We start from the raw sequence: 21,126 nt of genomic DNA, 5'->3' as shown, positions 1-21,126 counted from the left end.
TGCCAGTGAGGAGGAACAGGATCAGGTGCCTGTTTAAAGCAGTAGTCTGGCCATGTTGTGGTAGAGCAGCTGTGCCATGGTGGGTCATCCTTTCTGCCCCAGGTCAGCTCAAACTCTCCAAAGTCTGAAGGCTGGAATGGCTAAGGTGTCTAAATAGCAAAGATGGCAGCCTGCCACTCCACCTAGGAGTTCCTTCTTAGGGAGTTGCAATGCCACTACTGCTGGCTGGGTGGAATTCCAAACCAGTGGGTCTTATCTTGTGTGGTGCTGTGGAAGTGGGGCCTGCAGGCTGTTGCTGTTCAGCCCCCTGGATTCAGCCTCCTTCCTAGGGGTATGTAGAGGAGTCTAACCTCCTGCTTTCCCAGAGCTGCAGCTACTTTTGCCACAAAGCCCAAGTATGTAAGGCTCCAGGGTCTCCATGCATGCCTAAGTGACTGCTCTGCCAAGACTTCACATAGCTCTGTCTGTTAGACTGGAGGCCCTGGTGGAGTGGGTTCACAGGGTGATCTGCTGACCCAAGGGTTGCAAAGATCTGTGGGAGAAGTGTGGTTTCCCAGGGTGGCTCATTCACTCCCTGTGTCCCTGGGTCAGGGAGGATCTTCTGGCTCCATGTTGCTCCAAGGTGGGCCATTGTTCCGTCTTGCTTGTCCTTGTTATCTGTGGGCCAGGTTGTTTCCTTGGTTAATCCTAATGCAAGGACTTGGATGTTTCAGTTGAAGGTATTGTATTTGCTTGCCCCTTCTGTTCCTCTCTGTGAGAGCCACGCACACCAGCTGCTTCCAGTCAGCCATCTTGGCCACCTGCCTCATTCTTTTTAACAGTTGCTGAATGGATGGACTATAGACATTCAGCCATCTATAGATACTTGCCCCCAACTTAGCCTTTTCATGGTTGCCAAATAATGCAAATTTTTAAATTTGTGCTCCCTTCTCTGGGGCTAATCTAGGTCTCTCTTATGCTGTCCTCTTGCTGATGGAAAGGCCTTGTGGGCATTACTCTACTGTATCATTCAACACACAGTCAGCAGCAATCATAATTGCACCCTGGAGGCCCTTCACATTCTGATTTCATTGTGGCCTGGTTGTTTGTCAGGCATATACAGATAGTATAACACGTCTTATCTTATCTTCATTGCTATTGTGGGTTGACTCTATTGTCTCCTGGATTCCAGGTTTTCATCTTTCTTGATCTATACCCTCATATTATGGGAGAACATTCTCTAGGAGTTTTCTTAGAAAGACAGCTTAAGAAGTCATATTATAGGTCTTTGCATGTTTGAAGATATCCTATTCTGCTCACATGTTATTGCTAGTTTGGCTGGGTATAGAATTCTTAGCTACAAATACTTTTCTCTTAGAATTTGAAGAGCTTATTCCATTATCTTCCAAATTCGAGTGTTATTATTAAGAATCCTGAGGCCATTCTTATTTGTGTTCCTTTTTCAGGTAACATATGTTTTCTGTTTGTTTGTTTGTTTGTTTCCTCTTTGGAAACTAATAGAATTATTCCATTCTGGTGATGAGTAATTTCTTTAAAACTGCCTTGGTGTTGGTTTTTTTCTTTATGGTACTGGTTTAATAATGGATACAGTAATTCTGGAGACTTATATCTTTTAATTAAGGCTCATATTTTTGTATTTCTTGGATACTTTCTTCTGAGAAATTTTGTGTTTTCTCTCATTTAGAACACTTATATTGGCTTTTGTGTGTGTGTATTGAATCTCTATTTTTAAAAATCTTGTCTATTCTACTTTCCAGAATATTTTTAAAAATTTTTATCTCTCAAACCTTTCAATGAATTTTTTAAATGTTACATGTTTAAATGTCGAATATTGTATCAATCAGCATAGGCGAGGCTATGCTGGGGCAATGACATGAAACCGCAGGTAAAGGGGAACGACCACAATACATCTGACTACATGTTATATTTTTAAATAGCAAGATTGTGTTCTTGTTTTTAATTCATTCGTTTATTGATTTAGGGGTTCAATATCATCTTGAACCTCTCTGAGGGTACTATTTACATTTTATTTATATATTAAAGTTTTTACCAGCATGACTTCTGTTTCCTCTAGTTCCTTTTTTCTGTGTGTTTTTGCCTGCATGTGGTGAGCTCTCCCTGTACTTTTTATACCATGGTTGCCCATTCAGAAATAAGAGTGAGTCACTTAGAAGCAGATGGGAAGTCACCCAGCGGGCCTCTCTGTTGAGTGGGTGGTGGGCAGCTTGTCAGGAGACCAGCAGTTATTGGTGTGTGGAGGTTGTGTCAGCCGCCGTCCAGTCGGTAAACATATGGATGCTCCAGATGGGGCCAGGGAGAGAGTTGAACAACAGGACTATAAGGGGCCAAGGGGACCAGAGATGGATGTGAAGGTGCTCGGTAGTGACTGCAACAGCCAGGAGCCATGACCACCTGAGATCCAGAGAGATAGAAATTTCTGGACTCTAGTAAATGTTCCTACCTGTGGGAGAGTGGATTCTCAATAGGAATCATTGTCATAGGCAGGGGAATGCAGCCCTGGCTGAACTACAGCCTGGCGTGAAGAAAAGGTAGAATAAATACGACAGCCCTCTGTGTGCCCCCAGCTGAGCAGAACCCACTCTAAAGCCACAGGGAGAGAGCACAAGGGACACAGTGTGTGTGGTTCACCTCCTGGGGACGGGCATGGTAGAGAAAGGTGGAGAGCAGATCTGAGGGGTGAGGGGAGAAGGTCCCGTACAGAGAGCTCTCCCTACGGGACAGCGAGGTCTCCAGGGAGGGTCCTTGAGAGCCTGCTGGGGCATTCTGCACACACGGAGGGAAGGGGGCTGTGGGGCCAGCTGCTCCATGTGAAGCCTTTCATCTGAGCCCTGCTTTCTTCTCCAGCCTCAGCCTTGCTTCTGTGGCGTCTGCTGCCCCAGCCTCTGGCTGTTCAGGGACAGGTAGGATACGCTGGTTCCTTTTCTATGTGTGATTGGGGCACACACTTGAGGCTGTGGCTTCCTCTTCTCTGCTAAACCAGTTACCACTTCTCTTCCAAGAATCTGTTAAAAAATACCTTGATTCTGTTTGCATTTCCTTTTTTCTGATTCCTCTAATTTATTTTATTAGAAAATGAAATTGCTTTACGTTTTTATATTTATTTTCACAGAAGGACATACGTGAATTATGTGCAGTTCTTTCACATTATCCATAATGTCTTGTATAAATATAACATAATTGATTAAAGTAGCTTAAAAACAATACTCTTGGCAGTGTATCCTCAGGGGAATATATTCTAAGGACAAAAATAAAATTAAGAGGCAAAGACGGTTTAACCTTAGTATTGGATGTGTTTTTTAAAAATGGTGTTGGCACCTTAATACTAAAACTCTCCGGTGTGAACTGTAGATTAGCACACAGGAATCAACAGATCCCTGTTTCAGGAAGCAGGGTTTTCACTGTGGAAGAAGTGGAATGAGAGAAGCTGTGGAAGAAGCCTGTGTTACTGGATTTGATACTCTGGCTTCAAACACCAACAATACTGTGTGTTCCTGCTGTGAAGTAATGAGAAGCTCAGAAATTCACCAAACAGTGTTCTTGCCAGAAATGGTTCACCTAAATACAGTCACAAGGAAAGAGACGAATATAGAATGTGTGATGTTTTACAGGGATCTTCAAAGGACTCATTGTCACCGGGTAAGGGGATGGGATTGTTCTATATTAGGGAAAAACAACAAGGAGAGCCTTGATTTTATTCTGAGTTGAAAGGAAAATGAACTATTTAAAACATCAGTGGGACAAATGGGGAAATTGTGTTAGATTCTTTTGTTGAATTCATGTTAGTTTCCTTAGTGGTGGCAGAAGCATTGTAGTTGAAGGGTCTAGGGGGCCCGTTAGGCAACTGTGTCCTGCTTTCTAATGGTTCAGCAAGAGGGAGATGTGTACAGAGGGAGACAGCACGGGCAGGGTATGGTGTTAGCAGTTGGTGGGCTTGGGGCAAGTTCATTGTATTGCTATTCTGAAAAATCACAATTAGTCTGGGTGCCTCGGCTCATGCCTGTAATCGCAGCACTTTGGGGGGCCGAGGCAGGTGGATCATTGAGGTCAGGAGTTCAACACCAGCCTGGCCCACATGGTGAAACCTTGTCTCTACAAAAAATACAAAAGTTAGCTGGGTAGTAGTGGCATGCTCCTGCAATCCCAGCTACTTGGGAGGCTGAGGGAGGAGAATCACTTGAGCCTGGGAGGCAGAGGCTGTAGTAAGCTGAGATCACGCCACTGCACTCCAGTCGGGATGACAGAGTGAGACCCTGTCTCAAAAAAATAAAAAAATTAAAAATTTTAAAAAAAGGAAAATCAAAATCAAAATTAAAAGATGAATAAATTTTAAAAGTGTGCCACAAAACTTTAACCTTTAACATTTAAAAAATTCTGGTGGGAACATACCAGTCCTTTTTTAGTTTTTGCAGAAGCACAACTGAGCTTTGCTTTGTGACTTAAATGACTGAGGTACACGGAAAGAAAGGACGACAAGGAGGACGTCCTAGAGAAATCTCTCCAAGTGAGGGATGCAATGTGTTCTCCGCTAGGAGAATGTTTGCTCAAAAAAAAAAAAATGGCTGCTTTTCCTTGAGTCTTCCTCCTGCCACTTCCAATGGCCAAATACCCAAACCCAGTCACCCCAAGTCCTCTAGAAGGAGGGATGCTCAGACACTCTGCAAAACCCAGGAACCCTAAGGAAATGACTCCTCTCCTCAGTGGCACAGCTCCAACAGAGGTCCCATCTGGAGAAAATGCTGACTGAAGATTTGTCATGGATGCAGCTGGAAACCATCATTCTTAGCAAACTATCACAAGAACAGAAAACCAAACACCGCATGTTCTCACTCATAGGTGGGAACTGAACAATGAGGTCACTTGGACTCGGGAAGGGGAACATCACACACCGGGGCCTATTATGGGGAGGGGGGAGGGGGGAGGGGTTGCACTGGGAGTTATACCTGATATAAATGACGAATGGATGGGTGCTGACGAGTTGATGGGTGCAGCACACCAACATGGCACAAGTATACATATGTAACAAACCTGCACGTTATGCACATGTACCCTAGAACTTGAAGTATAATAAAAATAAAATAAAATAAAAAAGATTTGAAAACAAAAGCGTTTTGTTATGTACAGGAGCTAAAAATCTGACATGGCTTTACCTCTGCTGGTCACTTAGGGGCAGAAGACAGCAAGGGACAAGATCTCTCTCTCAGATATGTTTTGGCAGCATCCCAGAGGGGTGAGAAAAAGTAAAAGAAACAGTAAGACCTCCTCATGCTTGGGCTATCCAGCTGCTGGAATAGCCATGAAATCTGCTCTTCTAAACTTATTTCAGTCACAAGTTTTTTTTCTACTTACCTCTGAGCCTCTCCCTTAAGAGGGCGTGCAGACAGCACGGGGTGAAGCCAGTGGCTAGATTGCTTTCATGTCTGGATAGGTCATACATACTACACATGTGCCACAGATAGGATGGCAGTGCACACACAGGCAGTACACATATGCATGTTAAAAGCATATACGCACATGCCTTGGTTTGTTACAGAGAGATGCTTTGGGAAGGTTGACGCTCCCTCCCCATCTCTGATCCTCCTGAAGGAATGCTTGTATGCCTGCTCCCTTGTTTTTCAGAAGTGGCTGTGATGGAGCTAGTGTAGACACGTATGCCAATCTGCAGGAATAGATATGATTAAAATGTGCATGGTCATGTATGCACACCAGCTGCATACCAGCTGCGTGCTGACACACACGCGTGTGTGTGCATCATTTGGAACAGTACAGAAAGGTAAAGGTTTGTAGCTCTTGGCTATTTGTCTCTTTCTGGAGTGATCTGACTCAGCGCTTCCTCTTTCTAGGCAACAGTCTAGAAATGCTGTTCATCCCACCCAGAGATTAAAGGGAACAGGAAGGAAAATGTGGGAAGGGTAACCGGAGAGATGAGCAGGGGCCTGGAACTGGAGGCACTTTCACCTGTGATGGACTGTAATGCTGCAGGAAAGAGTGAGGGACTTGGTCAAGGCTGGGTGACAAGAGGAGCCAGTCCCAGAGGGACAATTTGTTCTCTTCATCAGTTTTTCTTCAAGGAGCAGACAACCTAGGACCCTCTCTTCTGCCATCTCAGAGTTGAGTCCTTCCACACCTCAAGGATTTCTGTAGGCTTTCCCAGCTGGATCCGTGCCACAGTGAGCGGGTGGGTCCCATGGATGATGGAAAGCTCTTGGTCTCCACATGGAAGCAGCACCTAACGGTGGGGGCTGAGGGTCATCAGCAAACAGGTGTTCGCTTTGCCTCCAGTGATGCCTCCTCACGGCTTCCACGTGTTGAGGGTGGGCTCAGAGCAGCAGGAGGCAACCCAGAACATGCTCCACATTCAAGACGATCTTCCTCCATCCAGCCAAGAAGCCTACATCCGTGAAAAGATGGGTGTGAGAGAGCCCTCCTTGTTCAGAATGTGCAATGTCTCACAGAGATGGGGGTCAAGGAAGGGACTCCCTGGTAGCAAGCTGTTCCTCTGGAAGCGCTGACTTTCTTCAGGATTCCTTCTTGGTGCAGGCATGCAATAATCTTGTGTTTTGTCTTTAAAAATGGTCTGTTTCAATGCTTCAAAGCATATTCTGAAAACGATTCATCACATCCAAGTTCTCTACATCCTCTTCTCACACATTCTAAGCAAAAAAAAAAAAAAGATGAACAGAGTGGTGAGGTTATTATGTTTCTGTTTGTAGCTACTAGCAGGGCATTAGATGAAGAAATCCACAGAACTCCTGCACAGTAAGTTACTAGAACAAGAGATGAGAAAATTTGTTCTAGATTGCTATCCTGTGTCTTCTGTGGAAAACTTTGTTTTTAGGATCAAAATACTGCTTTGTAATGACAGAATGTTCCTCCCACACCTGCAGGAGACATCTCTCCTATTTCTTGGAGCTGTCCAGACAGGAATCTTCATGTGGATGGCCCTGGCCAGCTACAGCTCCTCTGTTTGCACCACACACTGGTGTTGGACTAGAAGGAGATGTCCACATTTCTCCAAGTGAGGCTTCTCTTGCAGTCTGATTTCCCAGTGACAAGGGTGGTAATGGGAATAGCGAGAGTTCCTGCCGTTTGGGAAAAGAGTTTCTCAGGCATTTATGTCTAAGTTTTAAGATAACCAGTCATCGTGGCTAGGGTTTATAATTTTCTTGGCTGCCATTATGATGTGCTAAAATTGGACAACTTTGGTTTCACCTTCAGCTTGCTGAGGTTTCCAGAGCGGAGCTGAAATTGCTGAGCACACTTAGAATTCAAATTTGGAAAGACAGAAAAAGTCCTCACTTTCATCATAGTCAATATCTCAAGATTCATTAGGGAAAATCTTGAAATTTAGAGATTTTTCTTTTCCAGAGAGAGAGTGCCTCAACTTTTCAGAATTTTTTAATACAGTTTTTAGTAGCTCACCCAGGGCAGAGTCCTGTGTTCTGTATACAGGCTAGGTGAGTGATGACGAAGCCTGGCTGTTTAGGTCAACCCATCTCTAACAAGGCAAGAGCTGGAGGCAAACATCCCACAGTTCAGAAATGCGGATATATATTGCTATGGTTTGAACTTACGTGTCTTTCCCAAAATCCTATGTTGGAACTTAAACCCGAATGTGATAGTAGTAAGAGGTGAGGCCTCTAGGAGGTGATTAAGTCATCAGGGCAGCACCCTCATGAATGGGATTAGAGACCTTATAAAAGGACTTCAGGGAACAAGTTAGGCCCTTTTTGCCCTGCCATCTTCTGCTATGTGAGGACATAGTGTTCATCTCCTCTGGAGGACACAACAAAGGCGCCATCTTGGAAGCAGAGACCAGGCTCTCAGCATACATCAAACCTGCTGTTGCCTTGATCTTGGACTCCCAGCCACCAGAACGCTGAGAAATAAGTTTTTATTATTTATAAATTATCCAGTCTGTGTGTGTGTGTTTTTTTTTAAAATAGAAGCATGAATAAACTAAGACAAATACATATTACCAAAAATATATGCCCCTGAAGTTTGGAATACTTTCTCCAAAGAAGGCTTGCTGCTTTCAGCAGGCATCAGTAGAAAGCAGGACAGAGAAGGGCATTCATTTCCTACCTGCTGCTGTAACAAATGACAACAAATGAAGTGGCTGAAAGCAACACCAGTTTCCTCTCACAGTTTTGAGGTCAGAAGTTTGAATCCATTTTAGTGGGCTAAAGTCAAGCTGTTGGCAAGGTTGGTTCCTCCTGGAGGCTCCAGGGGACAATCTCTTTCCATGACTTTTCCAGCTGCTAGTGGCCACCTGTATTCTTTACCTGGTCCTTTTGTTCCATCTTCAAAGTGCATCACTCCAGTCTCTGCTTCCATAGTCACATCTTCTCCTCTGACCCTGCCTCCTCTCATAAAGACCCTGTAATTACATCAGGCACACCCACTTATTCCAGGATAACCCCAAAATCTCAAGAACCTTAACTTGATCACATCTGTAAAGGCCGTTTTGCCATATAACACTCATAGGTTCCAGGGATTAGGACGTGGACATATTTGGAGGAGGGACCATTATTCAGCCCACCATATGAGGTAAGTGGGGCATATCAATGGGTGACTCTGAAAGATGATATGCTGAAGACCTTGTACCCAGGGGTAAAATCAGGCTCCTTCCCTACTGCTGGTCTTACCACTCCCATCTTAGATTGAAGTTACTTTATTTCACAATTCATATGTAAATATATTTTTTTTTTTAAATGGAAACATTATCAATAGAACTAAGTCCTCTGACCATCTTCCATAATCCTGATCCTCTCTTCATCTCCTTTTCCCACCCCAAAGGTCAGCACTGTTCTTTGCTTGATACACATCAGATGTGTCTCTGCATGTACATATATTTATTTGTTCCCATAGAAAGTATAGTCTTGGTTATGGCTTCCTTCGGTGTAAGTTATATTGTAACAGATATATAATATAATTCAGCCACATGCTTTTTTCATACACCGGTGTCTTCAAGATCTTTATATGACAGCACATATTGGTGGACCTCATTCTTTTCAATTACTGCACAGTATTCTTTGAAATGAGTATACCATGGTGTATTAGTCTTCTTGGGTTGATGTTGCTATAACCAGAAAAGAAACTTGGTGGCTTAAAACAACCAAAATTTATTCTCACGAGCTCTAGAGGCTAGAAGTCCAAAATCAAGGTGTTGGCAGGGCTATGCTCTCTCTGACATTTTTAGGAGACAGTCTTGCTTATTCCAGTTTCTGGTAGCTGTTGGCGTTCCTTGGCTTGTGGATGCATCGCTCCAATCTCTGCTTCTGTCTTCACATGGCTTTCACTTCCTGTGTGTGTCTCTCTCCTCCTCTTCTAAGGGCATTGCCATTAGACAAGGACAAAAGGAGAAGAGGAGGGCATGCCCCTTCCCTTTAAGGGAACATCCTAAAAGTGGCACAGTCTCTTCTCACATCTCATTGGCTGAAACTTGGTCATATGGTCACATTTAGCTTCAGGGGAGGCTGGGAAGTGTAGCCTTTAGCTGGGTAGTGACATTGTTATGACAAGGCAATGGGGAACAGATGTGGGAATGACTGGTAGCCTCTGCCACCCTAAGTGTTTTTCTAGTGTGAGGATGCAGAGAAGGATGACTGGCCATGAGGGCTCCCTTTAATTGTGGTATTGCCAAACTATCCTCCAATGCTGTCATGTAGATTTACACTCCCACCATCAATACTGACACTATCCTTTCCCATTTACTCACTAACCACTAATATAAACAAATTTTAAATTTTTTGTCATTTCAATTAGCAAAATGACATCTCAGTTTTTAATGTTTTCATTTTCATGATCCCTAGTGAAGATGAGCATTATTTAATATATTTATTGGCCTTTGTTTTTTTTTTTTTTTCTGAGACAGAGTTTTGTTCTTGTTGCCCAGGTGGGAGTACAATGGCACAATCTTGGCTCACTGCAACCTCCACCTACCAGATTTAAGCGATTCTCCTGCCTCAGACTCCTGAGTAGCTGGGATTACAGGCGTGCACCAACACGCCTGGCTAATTTTGTATTTTTAGTAGAGACGGGGTTTCATCATGTTGGTCAAGCTGGTCTCGAACTCCTGACCTCAAGTGATCCACCCACCTTGGCCTCCCAAAGTGCTGGGATTACAGGCGTGAGCCACTGTGCCCGGCTTTATTGGCCATTTCTATTTCATCTTTTCTGATTTTACTTTTTCTTTTCCTTGTTCATTTTTCCTACTAAATTGTTTGTCTTTTTTCCAGTTGATGAGTTCTTTACAACATTCTCAGCATGAATATTTGCCTGTCATAACTATTACAAATATTTCTCCCAATTTGTCATTTATATTTCAATTTTGTTTAAGACTATATTTTGTCATAATAGAAATTTTAGATATGTTTTATTTTTATCATCTAAAAGCATTAATTTTAAAAAAGGAAATGTTGGTTCTAAGCTTTTTGATCTAGGATACTAACAAATTCAAATATGATTGACTGAAGAGCATTATATGCCCTAGTCTAAGTAATAAGGATGTAGAAAGCCAGCTGGTAACTCGTGGCACCATCTCACAAATCTCAACGGCATCTGCTTCTTCCAGGTTGTCTACACAAGGCCCTTGCCATCAGTCAAATGAGTGACAGCTTTCTGGCAACCGTGTGCATACTCTGGCTCCTTGGAAAGCCAAGGCATGTGGCTGAGAGCAGAAGGCCTTCCCTATTACCTATTAGAGTCTATTTGGGCTGCAAGGCACTCACAAACACAGAGCCATCCAGGTGGCCAAATTTTGCTGTACCCATAGGTTTTACCCATAGTTTACTGCGGTATAACAGAAAGATTCCAGTGTCAGAGCCTACTTGAGATAAAGTTAGATAGAAGAGAGTGGATCTCCTAAGCAAGCTCCCTGAAGGCCCATACTCACTATCCCTGAATCGGAGGGGAAGTGGAGCTTTTGGAGAGATTAGATATTTTACGCCACTTCCAGAGTGGCCATGGGTACGCAGGGCCTGCCTGGGATCTTCTTCAGAGAAAAGCTGCTCCATCCACTGTGTCCCCGGGGACTTTGCCCTTTCTCAAGAAACTTTGTCTTGAAAGCACCAAGGGGCCAGCCTGCGCCTGCACGGAACAGGGAACGAGTTCTTGGACCCGCTCTTGTGATGATAAAGGTGGCACATCTCTTCGGCTGCGTATCGACCACTTGTCAGACTTTTAAGGCACACGTTATTTGGGTAAAGTATTGGCTGCAACATTATCAAGGTATCAGGCATCTGGTTCCAGGACTACCTCCCCCAATCCCTATGGACATCTTACCACCTCTTCAACCCCTCCCCCTTTCTCTAAGTGAAAAACCAATTCAGAAAACCCCTTAAAAGAAAAAAAAAAATCCATTTTAAGAAAGAGCAATTCATGCCAGCATGGTGGCTCATGCCTATAATCCTGGCACTTTGGGAGGCCAAAGTGGAAGGATCACTTGAGGCCAGGTGTTTGCGACCAGCCTGGGCAACACAGAGAGACCCCATCTCTACTTAAAAAAAAAAAAAAAAAATTAGCCAGTCATGGTGCTGTACACATGGAGTCCCATTTACTCAGGAGGCTGAGGCAGGAGGATCACTTGAGGCCAGGAGTTTGAATTTATACTGAGCTATGATTGTGGAGGGCACCACTGTCCTCCAGCCTGGGCGTGGAGGGCAACAGAGCAAGATCCTATCTCTTTAAAAAAAAAAAGGCAATTCAGATCATAGCCTCTCTCAAACAGCCTCCTCCCCACATCCAGAAAAAGAGGAGTAGCTAATCTTTCCTCTTTAGAATGTTAGAAAAGTTCTTGCTGAAAACAGTGAACCAGGCTATGATCTAGGGCTTCCCTAATTCCTAGCAATCTAGGGATAAAGTTATTCTCATCAAGGTGAGCATTATTTAATACATTTATTCACCATTTCTATTTAATCTTCTTTGCTTTTCCATTTTCTCTTCTTTGTTCATTTTTTTGTCCTATTCGTTTTTTTTTTTTTTTTTTTTTTGCTCATAAACTGGAGCAAAAGAATTCTACCTGATTCCCCAACCCCAGAAATAACATCCCTCTCACCTACAGCATGTTGTAGGAAATCAAGATGACATAGAGGAGATGTACACAGGGTGACTTGCAAGGGACAAGAAACAGGAGATCCAGGTTTGGACCCAGCTTCATTGCTCACCAACCAATCGGCTTAATCCCCCACCACTTTCCTTCCATGAATGAAGAGGTTTCATTTACGTTTAAGGACCAACAGTATCTGCTAACACTAACTCCTCTTCTTATCTTTGGGCATAAATTTGGGTATCTAGTTACTGGACCTCTTCTCAGGCTGGTAGACTGTATTTTCTCCTGTTGCCTTTTCCTCTGAAGTTTCAGACCACAGAAGTTGAGAACAGGACACCCTCCCTGCCCTGGCTCCCGGGTCCTGGCCCACCCGAGCCCGAGCCCATCTCCCTTACACTCCTGCTTGTACTCAGTTTGCTTCTCGGGGTCTGCTCCCTCCTCAGATCTGTAATCTTTCCTTGTTTTGCTGTTGCTGTTTGTTTGAGAGAGGGTCTTGCTCTGTTGCCCAGGCTAGGGTTCAGTGGCACCACCGCTGCTCACCACGGCCTTGAACTCCTGGGCTCAAGCGATCCTCCCACCTCAGCCTTCCGTGAAGCTCAGACTATAGACAGGCAGCACCATGCCAGGCTAATTTTTTTATTCTTTCATTGTTTTGTAGTGATGAGGTCTCACTGTGTTGCCCAGGCTGGTCTTAAACTCCTGGGCTGAAGTGATGCACCCACCTCAGCCTCCCAAAGTGTGGGGGTCACAGGTGTAAGCCATTGTGATCGGCCTTCACCTTGTTTATTGGCAAAAGGTGGTAAAAGCACACACTCATGTTAGCGAGGGGCTGGTTCTCCTCTTTCCTTTTTAGGGAAATTAGATATTTGGTAATATGACGACTTCTTTACAGGTAAGTCATCTTCGGGCGTTCGCTCCTTCCTGTTTCTTGACAGGAGGTATAGCTGCCCCATGCACCATGGCTGATGCCCAATCAAAATGGGCTTTGGGGATTCCAGCCCCATTTGGAGAAGCTTCCCCTGTCAGTGCCTTGCCTGGATTAGCTTGGTTCTCACTATTTTTCAAATATGCAAAAGGCCTTTTACTCTACTCTGAGCAGCCATGATTACCAGACAGCTTCCTGCAGCACAGGAGCTTGCTCGGCCGAGGGGCAGGCTAGAACCACCGGGAGGCCAGAACCCTGGGGAACAGCCCTCAGGCACTGACAAAGAGGCGCTCCTTGCCCTTCGGGTGGGACAATGATGATGCATGGTCTAAACCAGGTTGGCAAACTTTTCCTGTGAAGAGCCAGCTGGTAAATTTTTTGGTCTTTGCGGCCCATATGGTCTCTGTCACAACTACTCAACTCTCCTGTGGTAGGACATACGCAGCCATCGTGTAGAGAACACAGAAACACAGGCGTGTGGCTCTGTTACAGGACAACTGTATTCATGGCTACTGAAGCCTGAATTTCAATAACTTTCATGTCACTAAATATTTTTCTTTGATTATCTCTCAACCATTTTAAAACATAAAGACTCCAGCCTGGGCAACATGGTGAAACCCCATCTCTACTAAATAAACAAAAATTGGCCTGGAGTGGTGGCGGGTGCCTGTAATCCCAGCTACTTGGGAGGATGAAGCAGGAGAATCGCTTGAACCCAGGAGGTGTAGACTGCAGTAAGCCAAGATCATGCCACTGCACTCCAGCCTGGGTGACACAGTGAGACTCTGTCTTATAAAATAAAATATAAATATAAATATAAACATAAAGACCATTCTTAGCCCATAGGCTATGGAAACCCAATGAACTGGGTTCAACCATAGTTTGCTGATTACAGTGTAAATCGTCTCCCAGAGGTCCCAGTGAGGTGGAGCCCTGCTTGCCCACACTGGTAATCTGGAGTGATTGACTTCTTTCCTTCCCTGGTTTACTTTGCCTACTCTTCTGGGTTCACCTTCTAAATAAGCTATTTGCACTCAAAGTCCTTTCAGAGTCTGGTTCTGTTCTTAGACCTCTTCACAGACTGGTAAATTTGATTTTCTGTTTCTCCATGCCCCAAAGTTACAAACCAGGGATGTCTAGAGCAGGGTAACTCTACCAGCAGCTCTTGGAGCCTGGCCCTCCTGAGTCTACCTGCTCCACCCCCTGGCTACCCCACCCTGGATTGTCACATTGAGTCAGCTTCCATAAATCTTGGCTTTATGTCCCATTTCCTGAGGACACTTCAATGAATAAGATCGTCCTTGTTTCATAGCTTCATGCTTTCATTCTGCTGGGGACAGGGGAGGGCTAAGCCACAATTGTAGTGCAATGTGATAGCCAGGAAGGATGGCAGGCTGTGCCACAGGAGTCAGGGGGATTCGAATCTCAGCTCGTCCTTGTGATGAGGAGGAGAACTTGCCCAAGCCTGTTTCCTCATCTGAAGAGGAGAGAATCTGAACTCAATCCTTAAGGGGAGGGGGTGAGCAAATGAAATACACGTCCAATGCCATCCATGCATTGTATTGCAGGGTACACAGTAGTAGGCAGTTGGTGAGCAGAGGTGACCACGGTCATTAATAGACAAGTACTCTAGGAGCCACAATGGGAGGGTCAGTGGGGGCCAGCGTCATCGTGGGAGAGGTGGCAGTGTGTGGGCAGGCCCCTGAGGAGTGGCAGGATGTGGGTGACGGCCTGGGGGAAAGGAGCACTTAACACAGGAGGACAGCATGAGCAAAGGTGTCGCCATGAACCCAACAGAAGGAACTTGGGTAACTAATCCAGCTTTTATCTTGCCAACACAGGCCAAAGAAGGTGGCTTAGAAGCACCTGAGGTATGCTTATCTTTATTATTTTTTTGAGTCAGGATCTCATTGTGTTGCCCAGCCAGAGTGCAGTGGCATGACTATAGCTTACCAGTGCCTCCAACTCCTGGCCTCAAGCAATCCTCCCTCCTTGGCCTCCCAAAATGTTGGGATTGCAGGTATGAGCCACCATGCCTGAACAAGGTAACACTTATTGAGCATCTGTTGAGACCCTATGGAGATGCAGGCCATGTTCTAAGTGCTCCGTGGATCATCTCATTCACCCTTACAACCATTAGGTAGGAATTGCTAGTATCTACATTTTACAAGGAAGAGACCAAGCCTCCAGAGAGGTTACGTTGCCAGTATGGAGATTCCAGTCATGCCCATCTAACTGCAGAAACTCTGTTCCTCCCCACTGTGCCATGATGATTCTGGAGCACATAGAATAGAGACTGAGCTAGACTTGGGGTTCAGAGAAGCCATTCTGAAGGAAGTGACATCTATGATGAGATCTGAAGAATGAGCAGAAATCATCCCTGGGAAGGCAGACAAAGTATTCCAGGCACTAGCATGTCCTGGGGTTCAACAGCAGGCTAGGAGGCTTTGGGAGTAGTGTGATCTGGCTGCAGCATATAGAGAGTCAGAGAACGAAGCTGGGGGATGAGAGATGAATCCACAGGCAGGAGACCAACCCATGAAGAGCCCTAGAAAGGACATTAAGGCATCCGGAGTTTATCCCAAGGCAATAGGGAAGAGTTTGGAGGAATAAAGAAATAAAGATTTCTTTCAGTTTAGATTTTTTTTTTTTTTTTTTTAAGACGGAATTTCGCTCTTGTCACCCAGGCTGGAGTGCAGTGATGAGATCTCAGCTCACTATAACCTCTGTCTCCCGGGTTTAAGCGATTCTCCTGTCTCAGCCTCCTGAGTAGCTGGGACGACAGGTGCACGGCACCATGCCTGGCTAATTTTGTATTTTTAGTAGGGACGGCGTTTCACCATGTTGGCCAGGCTGGTCTCGAACTCCTTACCTCAGATGATCTGCCTGCCTCAGCCTCCCAAAGTGCTGGGATTACAGGCATGAGCCACCATACTTGGCCCAGTATAGATTTTAAGACAGCTCTCTGTGCAGGATGGACTGGAAAAGGGTAGAGCTGGAGACAGGAATACCAATTACAAGGCTGCTTCAGTTCAGTAACCCCGAATGCACAGGCCCTGGATGTGCTGGTGCTATTCCTTGGAGAGAAGGCATGGCTAATGATCACAGTTTTTGTTGTAAGACAAATTTCTGGGCTTTGGAGGGCATGGTGGTGGTTGGGGAACAATCATGTAATTACTAAAGGTCAGGGACTCTGCCTCAGTTATCTCTTCTATGTCATGGAGAGCCAAGCTGGGCTCCTTCCTGGCATCTCTCACCCATGAGTGCTCTTCAGCTACCAACACCTCTGAGCTCATCTTCTCAACTGGGATTTCAAATGTGTCTTCTGACAAGCTCAAGTATACATCTTGTGAGAAATTTGTGTATATGTCTTCTGGCAAAGTCTCATCTGTGGCTACGAGGCATTGTTCAGTGATGACATTTTCAACCCACAGATCTTCAGTCCCGTACAGGGGGGTCTCTGGCCATGGAGGGATCCAGACTGGTCACTCTGACTTCTGGTCTTCTGCCTTCACACATATCCTGTAGGAGCCCTGGCCCAGCATCGTCAACCAGTTCCCGGAAGTCTCCTTCTGCAAACAGGGGAAGCTGGACTATGGTTTTGATGGTAATGTTCTGGCATGTTAGGACTTCAACTCTGTGTAGCTCACCTTGAATTCTGGCAGAAACCACACCCTTCTTCAGAGCAAGGAAACACTCATTGGCTGTGAATGACGCAAATGGCTTCACGTGGGACGTGTAGTCTCTGGAGGACTGGAAGTAGAGCTTGTCCACTTGGCATAGCCACAACGACATCAGAAACCAAGTTAAAATACAGACCTCTCCTGAGGACCCTGCCCTGACAGGCATATGTGATGAGGAAATGCCGCCTCTTCTTTCCTTGGGACATCTCCGTGGCAAGGAATTGTTTCACTTTGTTCGTGCCGAGGACGGTTACGAGCTGCCTGCACTTGAACAGAAAGGGCTTGCTTGTGTCTGTTTTAGTCTCTGCAAGGACCACACTCATTATTTTGATTCTCAGTGGGAATTTGCCTTTTTTCCTTACTGTATATTTGTCTCCTTGTCACAGTTTTAAAGGGCAGACTTCCTAAGCCTGTAATATAAGTGACATGTATGTCCAGGTAGGAGGGGATGGCAACCTGGATTGCACCTGGGGAAGTGAGGAGGGAGACGATTAGTAGGAGGTCTGAAGGTGCAAAGGAAGACGGCAGAACCCAGGTGACATGGTTTGTCTGTCTCTCCCTGCCAAATCTCATCTTGAATTGTAGCTCCCATCATTCTCACTTGTCCTAGGAGGGACCCAGTGAGAGGTAATTGAATCATGGGGCGGGTCTTTCATGTGCTCTTCTCGTGATAGTGAATAAGTCTCATGAGATCTGATGGTTTTATAAACGGCAGTTCCCCTGCACATGATCTCTCTTGCCTGCCACCATGGAAGACATGACTTTTCTCCTTCTTTGCCTTCAGCCATGATTATGAAGCCTCCCCAGCCATGTGGAACTGTAAGTCCATTAAACCTCTTTCCTTTATCAATTACCCAGTCTCAGGTATATCTTTATTAGCAGCATGAAAACTGACTAATACACCAAGTGACCGATAGGAGCTTTTCACAGAGGGACAGAGCTAACTGCAGCAATTTGGTCAGGAATATATACTCTGTCCTCACTCTTCTCCACCCTCTGACCTGTGGGAAGCCCCGTTTCTCATCTGAACTGAATCTGTAGCCAGACAGCAAGGGAGGTGGGTTGAGGGCAGCCTCACAGGTCAGCTTCAGCCTCTGGGGCAGGGCACAGGGCAGAATGGAGAAGGGGCAAATGAGGGCTGGGACACAGGGAGGGTCCTGTAGAGAGGGGTTAAGTGATTTGCTTGAGTCTGAGATAGGAAGGAACAGATGTAGGAAAACAACTCAGGTCTTTAGACTTGTTTAAGTGCTCTCTCTACACCACCGTATGTGGGCATGAGTAAGAGCGTATCAGAGTGCAAGTATGGCGGCAGAGCTCTCTCTTGCTTAAATTCCCTACGAAGATGAAAGCGACAATGCACTGCTACTCAGGCAATGATTTTCAGAACATCTCAACATGGTCCTTTAAGCCTCAACATTCTAAATGGAAAATAGCCATAAGCAAGTGATGAGAGAACCAACATTTATACAGCAAGATGAGCTGGCAGCTGGCCCATCATCTCTTCATCTTTCCTTTCAAGGTTTCCAATCAAAAATTAAAGTTTTAAAATGACTATAAGGAAGCTTAAGTGTATGTGTCATTTTTATGACCACTGGAAGCAATCATTCTCTCTGAGCTGGGCTTATGTCTGAAGGCTACAGACTGACGTGGATCCCTAAGTCTTCCTGTGTATGTAAGGATATAATGGGATCAAAGTCAGCTGCTGCAATTGAGACGTCACTTTAATTGGGGAGGAAGACTTACCCTAAAGTAAAATATTGGTTGTCTGACTATATTTGATTGATTCCTGAAAACTGAGAGTGAGACCCTGTTCTTTTTAAGGGATACCTATATATAAACATGCACTACAAATGACCTGTGGAATTGTACCCAGATCACGAATGCTCATGGCCAATGGTTTGAGGAGTGTCTGGACATGGTCATTGAAACTCCTGAAGAAGGTAAGAAGTTGAGAAGGGAGAATTTCCTTAATGAAACTCAGAGTATCAACTTAGACATACACTTCATTTAAGCAAAATATGGGGCCAGCCATGGTGAGTCACACCTGTAATCCTAGCACTTTGGGAGGTGGAGGCTGGAGGATCACTTGAGCCCACTAGTTGGAGACCAGCCTGGGCAACATAGCAAGACCCTGTCATTACCATGTTACAAAAAATAAAAATAAAATTAGCCAGACGTGGTGGCACACGCCTGTAGTCCCAGCTATTCAAGAGGCTGAGGTGGAAAGATTGTTTTGGGCCAGGACTTCGAGGCTGTTATGAACTATGGTCACGCCACTGTGCTCCAGCCTGGGTGACAGAGTGAGACCGCATCTCAAAACAAAACAAAACGACAAGTAAAAACAAAACTATGGGAAGCCATGAAACAGATATGGGCTGTTGCAGATTGGATCCAGGATTCCTGGGAGGTGACTGAGTCACTGCAACAACAACATGCAACGCCAGGTTGAAGGGGTAAACTGAGGAATGAAGACCAGTCTGCGGAGACCAAAGTCTCCAGGGCAGGAAGTGGGGCCCATGAGATCTGCCACTTCCTAGCCATGACACCGCACGCATGTTATCTAACTAATCTAGGCTTTGTTCTCATTTGTAAAATGAGAATAATCATCATTTTCTTTTTGCTTATCTCACTAGTAGTTGTAAAGATCCAATCAGATCATGGATGGGAGAGTGCTATGCAAATCGTTTTGGGCTCACAAAACTAAGGTATTATTTTTGTTCAACTGAAAATATCTTTCTCAGAAAGCGTAGAAATGTACACCACAAATCCAAAATCCCTCAATGCCCAAGTGTTTACTAGCATGAGTGCAGTTCCAGGGGTGCCCTCAAATTAAAGGTTTCTTGTGATCATATGTGGTTTAGGAACACTTTCAGCAGTTAATGCACAATGCTTCTGAAATCTAAAGTAAGCAGAGGCTTATTGTCTATTAATGACAGTCTTTGGGGGCTAGGGAGCTAGGACAGATGCCCCAACTCCAGTTCCCGATGATGAAGGACTCCAGAGCCAGAATACCCTAACGAGGCTGATTGCATCCCAAAGAGGTAAGGTCAAGACACCTGGAAAGAAATCTAGACCCATCGGTTGGTCCAGAGTGAGGACTTGGGCTGGAGGAGACAACAGTCTTCACAGTGGATGTGGCTAAGCAGGGTAAACCCCTGGTGTGGCTCCAGTCTGGTGGGCCTTGGGTACCCAACCTTCTGCCACCTTTCTGGCTACAGCCTGCCCTGCTTCCTGGACCAATGTCCCAGCCAGTTCGTTGGTCCAAAAAGTGTATCCCCAATCTAGCCTGGACTGGGGACTGAGAGCCACATAGCTCCCTTCCTCATCAGACAGACTCCGCCTGAAGTCTACACCTGCCTCGCCTGCCTAAAGCTTGGCCACCCACAGAGGACCTTGCTCTTTTTGCTCTTTTAGCCTCATCTTTTTTTTTTTTTTTTTTTTTTTTTTTTGAGACAGAGTCTTACTCTGTCTCCCAGGCTGGAGTGCAGTGGTGCAATCTCAGCTCACTGCAACCTCCACCTCCCGGGTTCAAGCGATTCTTCTGCCTCAGCCTCCCAAGTAGCTGAGATTACAGGTGCCCACCACCACGCCCAGCTAATTTTTGTATTTTTAGTAGAGACGGGGTTCCACCATGTTGGCCAGGATGGTCTCGATCTCTTGACCTCATGATCCCCCTGCCTTGGCCTCCCAAAGTGCTGGGATTACAGGTGTGAACCACCGTGCCTGGCCTAACCTCATCTTTAATATGAGGAATAGCAGCTCTCTCACACAAAAGCTGTCCCAGAGATCAGCTTATGGAAGGGCTCAGGTCTGACTCTTCCCATCCTTTCTTCTAGCCTTTCCTTCCCATTTTACTTCCAGACACTAACTGGCCCACCCTGTTCATCCACCTGTGTGCTTTGCCCTCCCACGTAGGAAACTCAGCATGAATTGGAGGCTTGAGTGTTTGGAGGGAGAGTGCTGGGGTGGGCTGGGGCACAGCTTTGCACCTGCCGCCCCGCCAGGAATTGGACAACAGCCGCAGCCCAAGGAGCGTGGGCAGGGCCAGGAGGCTACCTTTGACCAGAGGAGGTTCAGCTGACATCCCGGGAGAACAGAGTCTCTCCTGCAAGTGAGTTTTGTGGATTTTAAGGTTTTAGGTGGCACCCTCGCATATCATGCCCTCAATTTAATAGAAGAGTTAAAAGGCTGATTCAATGCAAGAGTATGCTTTGTCTGTCAATGTCATTAATCCAGTGTCATATTTTCATGAATATTATTCATTCTTCTTAGTACCAATTCTTGCAGCCCATATGGCATAAGTGTCTGAAGCAGGAGCACAAGCAAAAGGAGAAACTGTTCATCAAGATTTGGTTAGGAGGAAGAAATGAAACCCAATTTTTTTTTTTTGAGATGGAATCTCGCTCTTGTAGCCCAGACTGGAGTACAATGGCGCGATCTCGGCTCAT

Source organism: Trachypithecus francoisi, unplaced genomic scaffold, assembly GCF_009764315.1.
Source record: "Trachypithecus francoisi isolate TF-2019V2 unplaced genomic scaffold, Tfra_2.0 Lachesis_group19, whole genome shotgun sequence".
Classification (NCBI taxonomy): Eukaryota; Metazoa; Chordata; class Mammalia; order Primates; family Cercopithecidae; genus Trachypithecus; species Trachypithecus francoisi.
The sequence above is the reverse complement of the archived record's forward strand: the minus strand, read 5'-3'. Positions refer to the sequence as shown.